The sequence below is a fragment of the Phyllostomus discolor genome, chromosome 5 (assembly GCF_004126475.2).
Source record: "Phyllostomus discolor isolate MPI-MPIP mPhyDis1 chromosome 5, mPhyDis1.pri.v3, whole genome shotgun sequence".
In the NCBI taxonomy this organism is placed as follows: Eukaryota; Metazoa; Chordata; class Mammalia; order Chiroptera; family Phyllostomidae; genus Phyllostomus; species Phyllostomus discolor.
The window spans coordinates 142379133-142395933 of record NC_040907.2 but is presented as its reverse complement, the minus strand read 5'-3'; the positions used below and the strand labels follow the sequence as shown (position 1 = coordinate 142395933).

At 42.5% G+C, this 16801-nt stretch overlaps 1 protein-coding gene and 1 pseudogene across 1 annotated transcript in view; one reads left to right on the top strand and one right to left on the bottom strand.

Annotated features, from left to right (window-relative positions):
* Positions 1-16801, top strand: part of SGMS1 (sphingomyelin synthase 1) — a 286000-nt gene that overhangs the window by 72381 nt on the left and 196818 nt on the right. The window lies entirely within an intron of this gene.
* LOC114497084 lies at positions 12973-16092 on the bottom strand (annotated as a pseudogene).

The window sequence follows — 16801 nt, the reverse complement described above, 5'->3', positions numbered from 1 at the left end:
CGTAAGGGAGATAGAAGAGCCACGGATAATTTTTTAAAATAAGCATTTAATTTTAGAATAATTTTAGATTTAGAGAAAAATTACGAAGGTAGTACAGAGACTTCCCATATTCCCAGTTGTCCCTACTGTTAACATCTGACATTCGTGTGGTACATTTATCATAACTAATGACCCAATGTTGACCCATGTATGGTTCATAAAAACCACATATGTCCTTGGTGTTTACCTAACATCCCCTTTCTGTTTCAGCATCCCATCCAGATACCATATTACATCATGTCTCCTTAGACTGTTTGACTCTTAGACTATGGCTGTTTCTCAGACATTACTTATCTTTGATGACCTTGATAGTTTTGAGGAGTCAGGGCTTTGGTAGAATGTCCCTCAGTTGGGAATTGGCTGGTGGTGTTTTCATGATTAGATTGGGGTTACGGGTTTCTTGGGGGAAGGCCTCAGAAATGAAGCATCATTTTCATCACATCTGCAATATATAACATGAACATGACTTATCATTGTTGATACTGACCTTGATCATTGTCAAGTTTCTCTGTTGTAAATGTATTTTTTACCCTCCTTTTCCATACTCTACTCTTTGGAAGGAAGTCACTATACAGCCCACAAAGGGAGTACCTTCTTGAGAGTGGAATATCTACATAAATTATTTTGAATTCTTCTGCACAGATTTGTATATTCTCCCTCATTCCTTCATTCCTTCATTCCTTCATTCATTCAATTATATCAGCATGGATTCATGGCTGTTTAATTTATGGTTTCACTTATAATCTTATACTGCATTATTTAGTTTGTTGCTCGCATTGGGAGCTCTTTCAGCCAGCCCCTGTGCCCTTTGACACACTCCTGCTGTTGTTGGTGTGTGTGTGCATGTGTGCACATTCTGTGACTCTTTGTGATTCTACAGGATAGTTCAGGCTCGTCTTGTATATTTCCTGCCTCAGACATAGAATCAGCCAATTTTCCAAGGATCCATGGCCAAAGATAACTTTGAAATGTCTGGTTTAGACAGGGCCGCCTCCTTCTGTCCCTCAAAAATTCCTAGCCCTTGATTGAAGAAGGGAACAGGGGCTGGATCCTGGGAAAAGGGTGTCCCTTTATGGGTTGGGCAGGGGTAAAAGTTGTCTAAGGAGGCTGAGGAGGAGGGGTTAGAGAAGCAGGTGGCCAACCTGAGTGGTACAGTATTATGGCTGCCCAAGGTGATGAGCATTTCAGGTGGGAGAGTGGTCATTGTGCTTTTGTTAGTTGAGGAGAACAGTGTTTGGAGTTAAGCAGTACACGAGTCTGGCAGGAGTGGAGGGTTGGGAAAGGAAGGGGGTAGGAAATCAGATAAGGGCCAGATGTGTTGGACTTGAAAACCAGGCCAAGTCTTTCTGACTCTGTGTTTGGCAGGATGGGTGTATAAAAGCTGAAAAAACCAGTGCTCTAGGATAATTAGTTTGTCAGCTTCGCACAGATTAGATAGTGTGTGCCTGGAGAAATAGCAAAGAAAGGCGGGACCCTCAAGGGACCATTATTAGCTCATCAAAGATGTTTGCACATGCTAAGTTTTTTCATAATGGGGAAAATAGAGAGGAATTAGTGATTAAGGAATCTGTTTGCTTACAAACAATAAAAAATACAGGTCAAATATATACTCTGCCTTAGTGTATAATTACTAATGTGTGTGGTTTTCTTTTCTTGGGGAAGAGTCGAAGGTGAACTTGAGCTCCACCTAGCTGGAATGTCACACAATCCAAGTTAATGGAATGAATTTTTGACTTGGTTCTCACAGGCTGTCTCTAATCAACTTCAAAATTACTTCCTGTTGAACTTCCTGCTTTATCCTTTGTTGGTGGTGGTTTCATTTGAAAAGTTGTGGTATTTCTAAGATAATTGATGGCTCTCATAGACCCTCATTGAGCCAAGTTTGTGTGGAAAGAATAATCCTGGGAACACTTCCTTGTTTTTCCTTCATTGCTGGCATTTTGAACTTGTTATTTCTTTTGCATATAACTAGGAGATACATGCTACTATACTTTAATCTCCGTGTTTTATAAAAAAAAAGAAGAAGCATACTCACCTGATTAGTGGTATAACCTGAGCTTTTGAAGACTTTCCCTCTTATACCTGAAATGATTTGGAACGTATATCACAGATGCTGAAGCTGAGTCCTGTTCCCACGCTGAGCTCAGCCGGTGTCAAACGTTGTGATTTCTCTGTGTGTTTGGTGCAGTGGACACAGCACACAGCCCTCCCACGCCTTGTTTTCCCATGAGTCTCCTTGCAGGGAGAGTGAACTGATTTAGCAAACTAGAGGGTCCTCAGCTGTGTGTCCACTGGCAAGTTCCTCTGAACAGTGATACCCACTTTGGGCTGGAAACGACATTTCATTAAAGAGAAATTCAAGTTATTTTTAAATCTGTAAAGTGAGGATAAAAATATCTACCATATGAGGTTCTTAGGTGGCGTAAGGGATGCAAAGCAAGTGCCATGTGTTCTAAGCAGAGGCTCTTGTCAGAATCTGCTTATAAAAACCTCGGTCTCCGTAGGTTTCACTGCAGTGGCTGTGCCTTCTGCTTGTTGCTACAGTGTTTTGTTTTTTTTTCCCAAGCAAACCTTTTCTGAAGCAGAATCAAGAGAAAGGAAATTGTATGGGCTCCTCCCATGTCACCCAACCAACTGAATCACCAACAGGGGACACACCAATACCTCTTTCTGCACTGCCTATAGAAACCAATGAGAAGACATTTTTTAAGGTTTTATTTATTTATTTGTAGAGGGGAAGGGAAGGAGAAAGAGAGAGACAAACATAAATGTGCGGTTGCCTCTCACACGCCCCCTACTGGGGACCTGGCCCACAACCCAGGGATGTGCCCTGACTGGGAATTGAGATGGTGACCGACCCTTTGGATCACACAGCCTGCGCTCAGTCCACTGAGCTATACCAGCCAGGGCAAGAAGACGTTTTTAAAAGCACTGTTGAGGATGGCTATTTTCTCTTCTCTAATGCTAGATATTTCAAGTGTGCCAGGGGCAGGGGTGGGGTGGGAGCTGTGATTTCCTTTAATATCACAAAGCTTCTCCTATGGAGGTAGCTGGCTGATGTTCTACACATGCTTCAGTGAAATAGCTGCCTTGTCCTCAAAGCTAGTCATGTCCGCTTTTCTTGATCTTACTGATAGTGCACACATGCTGCCTTCATTTCGCTGCTCTTTTTCCTGTCTTTCGGGCAGAAACTATGAATAACTTAACCAAATTATTTACCATGTTCAAATCAAAGATGAAGGTAGTTTGAACAGATTGAACACATCAGTGAAATAAATGGCACACATTTCACAAAGCTTCTGAGAAGGTGTAGCATGTCTGGTTGCCTGGGGTTCATGGCACGTACGGCCGGGCTTTTGTAGAACAAGATGTTGTGCGCTGTGAGCACTCCTGGCACCAGCCTGGACCCTGAGTCTGTCTTCTGTTTTTCCGTGTTTCTTTCACATCTTCAAAGCGTTTCGCCTTCTGAAACTGCAAGATGGTGTTCTAGTTGATTGTTGTACAAAGGATCTGTTTCCTGTTCCTTGGACTTTGAAGTTAGACCTGATACATTGTCCCTCTGAGCTTTTAAGCAAAAGCTTTTGATTTCAATTTTCTATTAAGGCAAAACTGAATGTGAGCAGAAAGGAAACTTAGTTGGGGCTGAAAAATCTGTCTTTGAGAGGGGAAGAGGGCCCATGAAGTGAAGAAAGCCTTTAAACCTACTTTCCTTCACAGAAGCAAGATTGTTATCACGGTTAATAGCCCACTTAGATGTACAGGTACAGAGTTGGTTTGTTTAGAGCCCTGGCTTCCTGTGTTTGTGATGGTCTTGGCCAGAGCAGGCTCTGGTTCATCTCCTCCCCTGCCTCCCTGTGTGACCTTTCAGGGCTTCGGTTTCCTCACCTGTGAAATGGGGACAATAAGTGACTATCTTCAGAGTTGTTTTGAAGATTAATGGTAAAGCACTTCAGACACTCCTCACATTCAAAAACTGTTACTTGATACTGTTGTTGTTACTAAGTCCCTACAAGTTCCGTGAGCATGAGTGAGTATAGCAGACATTTGAGAAGCAAATGTATCAGAATGTATGCATCCAAAAGAGTATTTTGTTCCTCAGAATGGTCTATGGGGAAATACTGATTTTAGTGGAGCTGCCCACAGAGGATGTTTTGAGGATGCCTCCTCTGGGATTACCTTTGAAGGCTGTGTGACTACATTCTTCAAATGGCTCCTTTAGGGGCCCATTTTCTGTCACTCCAGTGAATGAGGTTTGAATTCTTTCTTTCCTTTCCTCCCTCCCTCCCTCCTTTCTTTGTTTTCCTCCCTCCCTCCCTCAAGCTAAAAGATATTTGGAATTAAGTCAAGTGAAGAAATGTTTTGGTTTAAAAACTACCTGTAAAGTTTACCCTCAAACATGGTCATCAGGTCAAACTAAGCCCAATTTTGGCTTTCAACATGCAGGTTATTTTGGGCCTTGGACTTGGGGAGTTGATAGTTCATATCCGCTTCCTGCCAAAGCCACTGCTCCATGCCTGGTTGTTTTCCTCTCAAAACCCCATTGTTAACCCCGCCTCCTCTGTAAGTGGAACATTAGTTACACTTTGTTTCAGGGGTTCGCTTGAACTTAGATCACAGCCCCTACAGAAACTCCTTTTCCCTACAATCAGTGGGAATATTTTCTGCCTTACTTGCAGACTTATTTTTTTTTTACCCCCAACCCTTTTGTTCTAATGGTTGATAATTTTTGACAACTAGATGTTTATCTACTCACCCTGGCTTTTTAAAATAACTCGATCGAGGGGCTGTGTGGAGGGATGTGCTGAAGTGCACTGCCCCGCCCCTGCTGTCCTCCTCTCCTCCCACGGTTCCAAGTGATGTGAAAATCAGCCCCAGACTTCAGAGTCACTCCTGAGTCAAGTTGCCTGTCTTGCTATAAGAGTCAGTTTTTCCAGCTGAGCATAAGGTAATGGAAAAATCTAAGTTTGTCTTGAAATGTTCACTGCTCTGCAGAAAGTCAACACTTGGTCTCTAAGACAGTCTGGGTGCTGACGTTACTGCAGTGCTGTCTGGGTTGTGGCAGATCAGATGTGGGTGCCTAATGTCACGGGCTTACAGTTGTCCTGATGGTGATCATGCAGATACAGTGTGTGAGGGAAGTAGTCCAAGTCTAAACAGCGATGTCTTCCTGCCTTTGGGCTGAAGAGTAGGCAAGTTGCATGTTAAAAACAATGAAAACTGGGAGATTAGAAAGCACTTTTCTTTTTCTCTGCAATTGTCATTACATTATAATAACCAAAAAACCTGCATGAATGGTTGCTAAAAAATAAAAACCAATTTACAAAGAAATATTTGGACTTTATGAATAATATACAAAGTCTGTCCAGAAGGTATCCAGCCATGTAATATGAAAAATAGAGACATTTAGTTAAGAGGATACAAGATACAAGAAACATTGTAATAGGACAGTGATACCTTAGTCCCCTTCAAAGTAGGCACCTTGGGACCTCACACAGTTCTCTTAGTCGCCATCAGCTGCCCTGTTGTATTTTCCTGAATCTCATCAATGGTCTGAAATCTCTTCCCTTTCAAAGGTGATTTTAGTTTTGGGAAAAGCCAGAAGTCACAGGGCACCAAATTGGCTGTAGGGGGGCTGAGTTACCTGGGTGATTTGATGTTTCACCAAAACATTCTGCATGAGATGTGATGTGTGAAGTGGTGGGTTGTTGTGATGAAGCTGACAATCACCAGTTGTCCAAAGATGCATCCTTCTGAATCAACTGACTAGTTTCTATGGAGGAATGTTCAAGCTTAATGCAAACTTTGATGCAGATTCGTTGTTCTACTCACTCAGTCATTTTGATTGTGAAGGCCACACCGTACACACACTCACTCATCAGTGTCTACCACCCCCACTGACTGTTCACACATGTGCATTCCAGTGCACTCTCCTTGGCTGCCAGGTTACATCGATATTACACAAATCGTTCTCATTATATTAACAATGGCTGCACTTTATCCAGACAGACCTTGTATATCACTGGGATAAACACAATTTAAAGCTAATATATAGCTTTTTATATTTTATATATGTAACATACATATAATATACATATTATAGCAGTATATAATAGATACCTTTATACATTTCATATATTGCATATATATAGACTCTCTGTTTTCTCCCAAGCTTTTCTTTATGGCATTTGCTTTTGCTTTGACTTGTGTTATTCATAACTCCTCACTCTCCTGACCTCTTTTTTGTTTAGTGAACAAGCATGCATATTTTCTGCTCTAAGCCCGGGTTGGTGGGATTGTGGAAATTCTAGTTTGTTTTCTTTATTTTAATCTTTAGGTATCTCATAATCTGTTCTTAAACAGATGTCTAAGAACTAAATGAATGGCAGCACTTCAAAACAGTGATTTGTGAATAAACACATGCGCACGTCAGATCTTTTTGAATTTTTAAAAATATTTTTAAGGAGCATAATAAATGTACTTCCAGCTATTTTCGAACACGTAGAACCTGGGAGATTTTGTTTACACACTCCGCTTGTGTGCTATACAGGTCTTTGAAAAAGAAAAGTGGAAGTCATAGGGTTGCCTCGGGTTTTCTTTCCCACAAGGTCTAGTGTGGCTGCTTGGCTTCAAAGCTGAGCCTTGAAAATCTGGTGTTTAGTCGTGTTGGCTGTGAGAGATTTTAAGGAGAAAACTGATAGTTTCTGCCAGGGTGATTTTAGGCAAAGGTGGATAACAGCATCTTGAGGTTTTCATATTAAAACCTGTTGTCAGGAAAGAATCAGAAACTCTCTTGAAGTGAAATAACTGCCAATTTTAGCGCCTTCATCTGAGGAGATGTGCAAGGGAGCAGAAAAGAAAATGTCGGCTCCAGGAATCAAAGTCCCTTTTTGAGATGGATGAGTTCCATGGTTCGGTTCCCATCATGACTTTTGGACACTCCACTCCACTTCTTTTAATTGTGCTTGAAACAAGCCTTCCCCCCACCCCAAACCTCCCAAAGTGGTTTGGCTCAGCCAGGGGCCAGCATCTTTATTCTAGTTTCAACGATCTTGGCCCCATCTTCTGGTCTTGTCTCCAAGTAGGGCAACGTACGACAGCCCTGGGCACTTGGAGTAACGCCAGCTGACATAGCAAGCCAAGCCAGGTATTCTGCACTCATGCAGCCAGGGGCCTTCAGGGAGCGCCTCAAGATCGTCAAATATGCAGAGTTCTGGTGGTAGAATTAATGCAAGATATTAAATTTCTAAAGAAAGATGAAGTTAGGTTGATGTGCCACACTTAACAAGGCAGTAAAGTACTAAATCAACAAATTTTCAATAGGAGTTTTTTAGTTGCTTGAATTAAGTTGTTATGAGAGGTAAAAATTGCAGTAAGTGCTGTAATTTAGAAAATCAGAGACTTAGATGATAACGTCTCTGCTGGAACAAGCCTTCACAAATGTGACAGTTTAACTATTATAAAATTTAAGCCGATTGGAAAGCAGAGAATATAGGAATAGTGTTTTTGGTCCTATAATCTTCCATTCCTGCGATCCCCAGATCTCCAAATCTTGACCTTTTCTTGGAGTCTCTAGGCCTGGTTGGCCCTGCTGCTGTGCAGGGTTGCCACTTGAGTGTGTCCTAAGCACTTTCATCTGAGCTGCATCTTGGTCTCCTGTGTTTCTGTCACCGTCTGTATGCTTTGCCAAACCAAGTCACTGTAGATTCTGCTTCTGAGGCTACCTCACACCCACCAGTGATCCCTGTCTCCCTGCTACCCTGTTGTGCTGGTCACCTGGGGGACTGCAGTTGCTTTCCATGCTCGCCATGACTCGTCCATTCTCTTTATGAAACTCAAATCTGGCCATTCACACCCTCTCGGCTAAAAAAGCCAAAATGAAAACAAATGGACTTACATCACCCAGCTTTTCCCTAACTTCCCCTGATCTTAAATTGAAATCATAATCTCACAACCTTGAAGTCCCTCAGGGCCTGGCCGTTGCCTGCCCATCCCCAGTCCTCCCCACCCTGCCTGTCCCCCTCTGTGACCCAGCTGTGGTGGTTTCATTTCAGTTTCATAGAAACAGCATCACTTTCCTCCTTCCTTTTTAAAATTTTGTTGATGTCTGTTCTTTTTTTCAGTTCTCCCCTTAAACATCGTTTTGCCAGGTAAAGCCTTGGGTGAGAGGCCGCCTTATTGTGTGGCGTCCATCCCGTTGGTGGTATTTCCGCTCCATGGGTGGCTGCACCCCTCTCACCTAGCATAGGGCCTGGCATATCGTAGACACTGAATTGTGTTTGTTGAGTGAAGAAATGAAAGTAGTGGTATCTATTAATATTTTAAGTGCTTCCGAATACTCTGAGAGGCGGCGTGTCCCATATGCATATGCACAGATGCTACCACTCTTCTCACCTGTGCTCGTGGCAGACACTGCTGTTCTGCCCCCATTCGCTTCCCCGGGCCGGCTCTCCCAGCGTTGTGCCGCAGACAGTTCTTTCTGGTTTCCCGGTCTATCTGAGTTGGCATGCGGCATGAAACCTATTTGCCATTTCTAATCTAGCAGAAAAAGCATAGCGTTCCAGATGTTTAGGCTCTCGTCTTGACCTTTCAGACATGTTGTGTGCACGTCTTAATGCCTTGGTTTGAACACCAGTCCGCTACGAGTGGTCAGATGGTAAGATATTCTTTCATGAGGATTAAGTAAGAAATGTTGAAAAATTAGTGAAGCTTATCCAAATGTAAGGTTGTGTAGTTATGTTTAATGTGCTTTGATGTAATGAATACTCTTCTTGTCATCAGCCACTCTTACATGGCAACTGAAATGTGAATTCTTTGTATGTACACGTACATATACATTTTACTTGCAGGCTTACCATATCTGTATGTGAGCCTTACAACAGGACTCTGCTTTTGTTCCAGAATTAAGTTGTTCTCTTGTTTCTGTATTTGCTCGATGTTTAGTTTTTATGTTCCTAGGGAAGAACACATTTCAAGGAGGTAGGATAAAAAATATCAAGAAGATGCTAGTTTTTTGTTTAGTTTACTTTTACTCTGTGGCAGTCTTTCAAAACTGGGCCTGTGGATCACCTGTACCAGAAACTCTGCAGTTGATTAAGTCACAGACAGGTTTCTGCCCCCACAGTTTAGTGAGTCAGACTTTTCTTCGAGGCCCGGAAATCTGCATTTCAAAGAAGCTCTTTGCATTTTAAGTAAGCCCCAGAAGTTTGCGAATCATGCCCATATAGTAGCTCACATACCGTGAGCTGTGAACAGGATCTATAAAAGGTGTTCACTCACTGGCCTTTTCAGCCTCACCTGAGTGTAACAATGGCATCAGAGGACATGACCACCCCCCCCACCCAACGCTGCACAGTGAAGGGCACAGATACTGATTGTGGCTAAGGTTGAAAACAGTCAGTGACCTTATTCATTGGGAACGCAGTAGATCAACAAGGGCCATTGTTCCCAGAGGCTTAAACACACTGGTTCTCTAGAAACAATGGCCCTTTGACCACAGCTGACAGGGCAGAAAGGAACCAGGTTCTGGTCTCCTCAGGGTCGAGTGAGGGTCAGTCCTGCAGTGAATGGGTGGTGCTTCCGATTCAGCTCTCTGAAGCAGCCCAGCAGGCCAGGCTGGCCGTGTCCTTCACCTTCACCAAGACTCTCACTGCTTTCCTGCCCTCCCTGGAGACCCAGGATGCAAGGAGAAAATTTGTCCTGAACAGGAAGGCAGAAACAATAACAGCATTTTTAAAAGCTGGCATTGCCAAGTGCGTAGGATGTGCTTTACTGGTATTAGTTCACATAATCAGCTTAAAGCAAGGAAATCCAGGATGTCCTAAGAGAAAGCATTTCACAGCACATTTCAACCGTGGGCTGGGCTCCTGAGAGAAGCTACAGGTCTCCGTTTCCCATTCACATCAAAGCTTGTACTGTGCTGTCAGCTTCCTTGATCTCTTTTGATCCGTCATGGTTCTTACAGCTGCACTGCATAATCATAGCTGGATTAATATTATTTTCTATCATTTCCTGAGTGTGAATTCCATCTCAACAAGTAGAATCAGAAGTTCTCAATGCGGGGTGGTGATCCCTCCTATATGCACTGGCATATAGAAACCTGTGGGGACATTTATGGTTGTCATGATGATGGTGAGGGGATGTGTACCTTAGCATTTAATGTCTTGAGGGTATGGGTTACTAAATGACCCTCTCTTCTTGGGACAGTCCCACCCAGTGAAGGATTGTCCTGTCTAGAATGCTAATGGCACCCCCATGAGAAACACCAAAGCTCTTCGGGTTTGTCTGCATCGTGTCCAGTGCTTACCTAACACTGGTCCAAGCAATTAATATGCACTGAATACGAGTGACTTCATAGATGCAGTATGAGCTTAATTATGTGCCGAGAACATCGGCGGTCCCAGCCACCTTCCTGGATGGCAGCTGTGCTCCGACAGCAAAGCTACTGCTCTTCTCAATTTCAGCTTTGCAGCCTTGCCTGTCCTGATGGGACCACGTGGATGAGAGTTATGGTGCAGACAGTGATCCTGAGCTGCACTACTGTTGCACTCAGGAAAGACTCTGATTTTAACAAACGCTGCTGCCTGTTGTTTCACTGACACCTTGGAGCTGCAAAGATAAACAGGGAGGTACTCAGTAGATTAAGTGTCGCCTTATAAGAGGGGCGGGGGCAGAGAACTCAATGTTTTATCACGGACGCTGCTCCAGGTGAGCTTTCTCAGAAGAATAGTGTCCCACAGAATATGTCCTGAGAAATGCCGCTGCATCGACATCCTTTGCAGTAGGAGGAGGGTTTGAGATTAGGGGATACTTGCTCTGAGCTTCCAGACCTTCTGGGGTTACTCTGCTTGTGGGTTAGAAAGTTGCCGGAAGTGGGGAGCGAAGCAGGTTTGAACTAAAGATTAGATGCGGTCAGTGCAGGCCCTGGAATATTTGGTGATTCATGTCAGTCATTCAGTTAGAGGTACCAGAGAAATGACAGATGGATAAAAATTTAAAAACACAAAAGGGTAAACAGACAGGATGACTTCAGGTCTTGTTTTAAAGGACTCAGATGTTATGCCAAGCCAGATAGCTTATTGAACCGAAGTTGTCCAGTAGACTATGGGATTTGAATATCTTGAAAACCAGATAATAATTAGAGGAACAGTAAATGCAACAGGAACAGAGTGGGAAAATTCAGAGGGCTGTTTTGCCTACAAGGCCTCCTGTGACTAAATGAAAACAATGTGTCGATCCTTTGACTCTGAGCCTATTTCTGGGAGTAATTTCTAAGTAAATGATAAGAGCTGTGTTCAGAGATTTAGCTCTGAGGATGCTTAGTGAGCATTGTTTGAAACTAAGCACTGGAAGCAACCCAGATGGCCTTCCAAAGGGGGATGGATGGACACATTTTTATTCATCTGTACAATGGAATATTGTGTAACTGTGACAAAGAAATATACTGACTTGGGACAAAAACATATGAAAATAGGCTATAATAGAATTCCTAAGGTTAACATTTCAATAATGAAACTATGTAACATGGGAAAACCTGGAAAAGTATTAATCAAAATATTCCCTTCAGTTATCTTTAAGTGGTAGAATTCGAAGAACCTGGATTCTTTCTAAGGGTGTTAACACTTGCAATGTTTAATATAAATGTGTAATTATTTTTGTAATGAAAACAAATAGTTTAATAACTAAGTAAAAACATGATCTAATATATTAAAAGGTGCTTTGCCAAACTTTTATCCAAATATTTCAATATTTAATCATTTTTAAACTCAAATATTCCTGGTAGTTCCAAGGACCTGTTAGTCCTTTATACCACAGGTGGCAAACACAAGGCCCACAGGCCAAATCCGGCCCTCCACCTTGTTTTATCCGGCCCTTCACCTTGTTTCTACCTGGCAACAGTGCTGAGCTCCTTGCCCCTAGTTAAGGAGGAGTTACATTTATACAGTCCTGAAATTACATTTGGCCCTTCAAAGGCAACCACGAGACTGATGTGGCCCCTGGTGAAAATGAGTGTGACACCCCTGCTACACCATATTCTGAATTAGTTGGTCATTAGCAGAGAGGAAATGAAGTTTCTGATTATAAGGTATGAATGTGGACAGGGGAAGGAATTGAGTCAATTAAATGGTGGAAAAAAAGAAAGGATATCAACATAGATAAATGTATAAAAACTATGTCTAATACATTACCACAAACTACATTTGCCTAGTTAGAAATTCTGCCTCAGAAATTTCCTACTTTAACACCACATACTTAGGTCTCTTGAATGCCTAAGGAACACCCACTAAGCCTAGGCGTGGTTCCCTTGCTCCAGAGCGGCAGAGTCAGGGATGCGAGTGCATCTCCGGTGCTAGAGCTGGCTTGCAGGAGAGTCAGGTTTCCAGCTGAAGGCTTAGTCCTGGAGGTTTTCTAATTCTCCAATGTGAGCGAGCCACAAAGCAGTATCAATGAGTCAGCCCATTAAGAATTTAGATATTGTTTTAAGAAAATACTCTGTAGCAGCATTTCTCAGAATATACTCAATGGGGCATTATTCTTGTGTGTGTGGTGTGTCTTAAAAATAACTAAAACTTGACTTGCTTCCTTTCTTTCACCATTAGCAGAAAATGGAGAAAGCAAAACTGTTTTGCGTTTTGCAAAGATAAATGGCCTCTTTACCCAGAGAAGATCAAGACCTCAAATGACAGTGGGGAAGATAAAAGCACCATTCCTTATACCTCCTGTCATCTTAGTCAAGGCCTTTGGTCCACTGGCCAGGGCTCTATATGTAGCAAGTTCAAGATGAGAGCCAAGAAACCAGGCCGATCTGTTTCTGTGATGTAAAGTTGAACAGAAGCTGCCCAAGGGGCCAAGTGCATGTATTTTACAGGACACAGGAACCAGGTGGCTACTTATAGAAAAAAACAAGATTCATTTCAGACACAACTTTAAAATTACTTTTGTTTTAAATCAGTAAAAGAAACTGGGTCCTAGAAGCTCTAGTGATCTAAACAGTAACAAATATGTGCATTTGTCTTTTTTTTAATTTGTTCAAATACATTTAAATTATCACAAGTCTAGCCCACCTCATTTGCATGAAACTCTGCAGCACACATACTAATTGTAGTAAATTTACTGCCCTACCCCCATCCTGGGGATGGGGTGGGGGCTACTCTGGAAGATAATTTTCATTGAAATAAAACCAAACTTCAATTAAGCAGACTGTGACAAGATTTGCCTCTACATATTTTTGGAATTTTTAATATCGTCTACCCTCGTTTGGTCCGCAGAATTGCACAATGATCAGGAAAAGAAAAGAAGAGAAGAAGAAAAAGAAAAAAAAGCACAACTGAGTGCTAAGACAGAATATCTGGATAGAAGTAATGAAAGTAGAATGTATACTAAATATCAAGTGCAGAATTTCGTAGGGCCAACAGGGTAGCAGTCTATACTTTTCACTTACACGGAGTGAAGTGGATTTTGCAATTACCAGTTGTGTTACATGCACCAAATAAAGCTCCTAAAATTGATACTAATATGGTGTCACTTCAAGGCTGCCATGAAGTGGCTCCTAAAATTATGCCTAATTTTAAAGTGGTTTTCTAAAATCCATTTATTTTTTAAACATAACGTGAAGAAGGTGTTAAAACTGGTGTCACAGCTCAATAGAATAACTCTTCTAGATTTTAGGAGGGATAAAGAAGGAGATATTCAGAACCCTTCACCAGAATCCACCAACTTGATCCTAGTGGGTTAATGATGTGCTTTGTAGACGTGGCCAGTCAGTGACACCAGCCTATAGACTCTTTCTTTCTGCACCAAATCGTATTGAGTTTTCTGGCCCCCTTGGCTGATGAAGAGCCATTAGTCAAGGAGCACTGGCCTCATCTGGGGTAATGTCCTTCAAGTGATTGACCAGCCTGTTAGGACATGCAGCTGCAATAGCCTTGGGGCCCTCACAGCCTCGCCAAGCCTTGCAAGCGCTGCACTTGCCAGTGCGCTGATTAAGAATCACTGGGAATTCCACCTCCTCTCCAGCCTGTAGCTCCATGCCATCCTGAACTAAGTTCACATGGAAAAAGAGAATCTTGCTATCTCCTATTTCATGGTTAATGAAGCCAAACTGATCTTTCACACATTCCACAGTGACCCTACGCAGGGGTGTGATGTTGTAGGCCATAGTGTGTGCATTTTGGCCCAGGACACACAACTAGAACTTGACACTCTTCACTTTCTGCAGGCAACCCCCTTTGTTGGCTATTCCGACTCTGTCAGATGGATAGATCTCGCCTTTCATATTTCCTTCCTCCACGATCTCAGTCATTCCTCGGTGCTCAGCCTGTGTTGAATCAACACTCCTCAGGGGTGTCACCAGAGTAGATGATAGGATCAGCCTCTTCAATAAGTTCACCAGCTGTGTTTTGTTGACTTTTCAGCACTGACTTTGTTTCCTTTGCCTTTGGACAAGCTGTACTTGACCAAGTCCTCCAATTCCAGGTTCTTGACATCAGCAGAGAACTCACAGTAATGGAAAAAGATTTCCTTATTACGATTGGCCATTTCAATAAGTCCAAAGTTATCCTTCAGAGTTGCCACAAATAATCCAGGAGCTTCTTGGAGTTATAATTGTGATCTAAAAGTCACACAAAGATTGCAATCTGCTGTCCAGGACTTTTTTTCACTAATGCTAAATTCAACTTTATCCCCTCTTTGAGGAGAAGTAGATCCATCCACATCCTTGGCTTGGAAAGGAATAGTCAGTTTCACTCAGTATCCTAAGCGATGATCCTCAGTCTTCTTTACTTTGCCTTTATTGGGCTAGTGGTTTTAGGACTGGAAAAGTGGCTTCTTTTTCTATAGTGCCTAGCAAACCATGATCTGAACGGGTATGGAACAAAACTGCCTTTGCGAAGTTTTATAATCCCAAAGCATGATTTGTGTGGGCAGTGAGAATGTCAGGAACCACAGAAAACTCCCTTCATTTGCAATACGCAACTGGTTTCCACCTGGGATTTCACTATAGTAGGAGAATGATTATCATGACCCACACACTTGATGAAACCAAAACCATCACTCATGGCTGCAATTATACCCATTTCTCTGGCTTTGTTAGCAAGCTGAAATATATTTGATAGAACTTCTGTGTTGGATGTTTGTTCTAATTTATCACATTGGTCCGTTGAAATATTAAACCTAACATGATCGCCTTCTAATGGGGTCACCTTGGATTTTGTATCATTGTCTCCAAAAGGAAGTTCTTTAAGAATCACAAAGTGAACTTTAATGTGTCCTGGCAATGGGTCATTCTGGTTTTTACTGGACACTTTTGTAATAACTTTGGTTACAGTTCCTTCAAAATGTTCAGTGCTGATATCTTCAAAAGTGACTGTTCCTTGAGGCAATAGCCTGACATCTGTTGCAACCTCTTTACCAGTTCTGTCCTTGGTTGTGAATTGCACATCATCTCCAGGCTGTAAGGCTTGAAAGTCATACTTAAATTCACTGCAGTGACAGAATATCTCTTTTAAACATCACCTCTTTCAGTAGAGCCAGACAGACATCTTCTTTGTGGCACAGACGACTCCCTGACAGCGGGCTTGTTTCTTTGCCAATAGCATGATGTTTTGAGCAATTACAACACTAGTTGTTTGTTTTATCTCTGGTTTCCAGATGAACGTTCCTTTCCACATCTTCGGGGGTGAGTCAGATAAAACACTTCCCGTTGGTTGCGTACACTCCCTGTTGGGCTCCGACCTAGGGCGGCTGGAGATTCACATTCTGGTTGTGAGGACAGCGCACCCAACTCGTCTGTTCATTCATTCTTCGGGCAAGGTTTCTGCTTTTGTTTTCACCAGTTTAACAGCAATGTGTTTCCCCATCCGTTGGTTGGATGATACTTCAAATTCAATGTCACCTCCGACTTTTAAGTCCTGCAGGTTGGTATTATACTGTGAAGGGTGGAAGGAAAATCTAGCTTGACATTCTGAAGACTGAATAAACCCATAAGAGGTTACCAGTTTTTCAATAACCCCAGTTTCATACAGTGCCCCTGAAGCGTCATAGGGGTAGCCATTGTGTCCTTGTGTTTAAGGATGGAAGTTGCTATTATTAAAAAAAAGGGCACTACAAAATGGTGTATCAAGCTAGTAAAGAATTTAGCAGCTGCTGCAGTGGGCATTCATAGAGTACGGTGCTGAAGAAAGCAAAGACTGTTACTGGCATTGGGGAAAAGAAGCACTCTTTCAAGTTGTTGAGTGGGCACAAACTTCTTGTTTCAGATCAAGTGCTGTGTTTTCAACTTAAGTGTACTCTTCTCTGGTCCTGTTGGTTGTTCTGAGGTTTGTTCTTGGCCTGATCTGAACTTGAGGCAGCAGTTTCAGGTGGTCGGGTCTGTTCTGTCACGCTTCATGCCCGGCAGCCCTGTGCTCATTCTCCTGAACTGCCGTAAGCACAGCGGGGGCCTAGTCTCATGAGAGGGCTTCATGGGGGAAAACGAAAAGCGGGCAGGGCAACAGGTTTGTGCAAGGAGATAGGTCAGCATGTCCACCAGTCTCTGCCCCCTTTCACATCTCTCATTCAGTATATTAAGGCTCCAGAAGTTTCTTTGTAATGACTAGGATCCACTTGGATTACAGAGATAAAGGAATTTATCATGGCGACCAGATATTTGAAGTGTGGCACTTTACCCAAAGAGAAGAACTTGTTACTGTTAAGAAAAGTAGAAGCTAGCCCTGGCTGGCGTAGCTCAGTGGATTGAGCATGGGCTGCAAACCAAAGCATCTCAGGT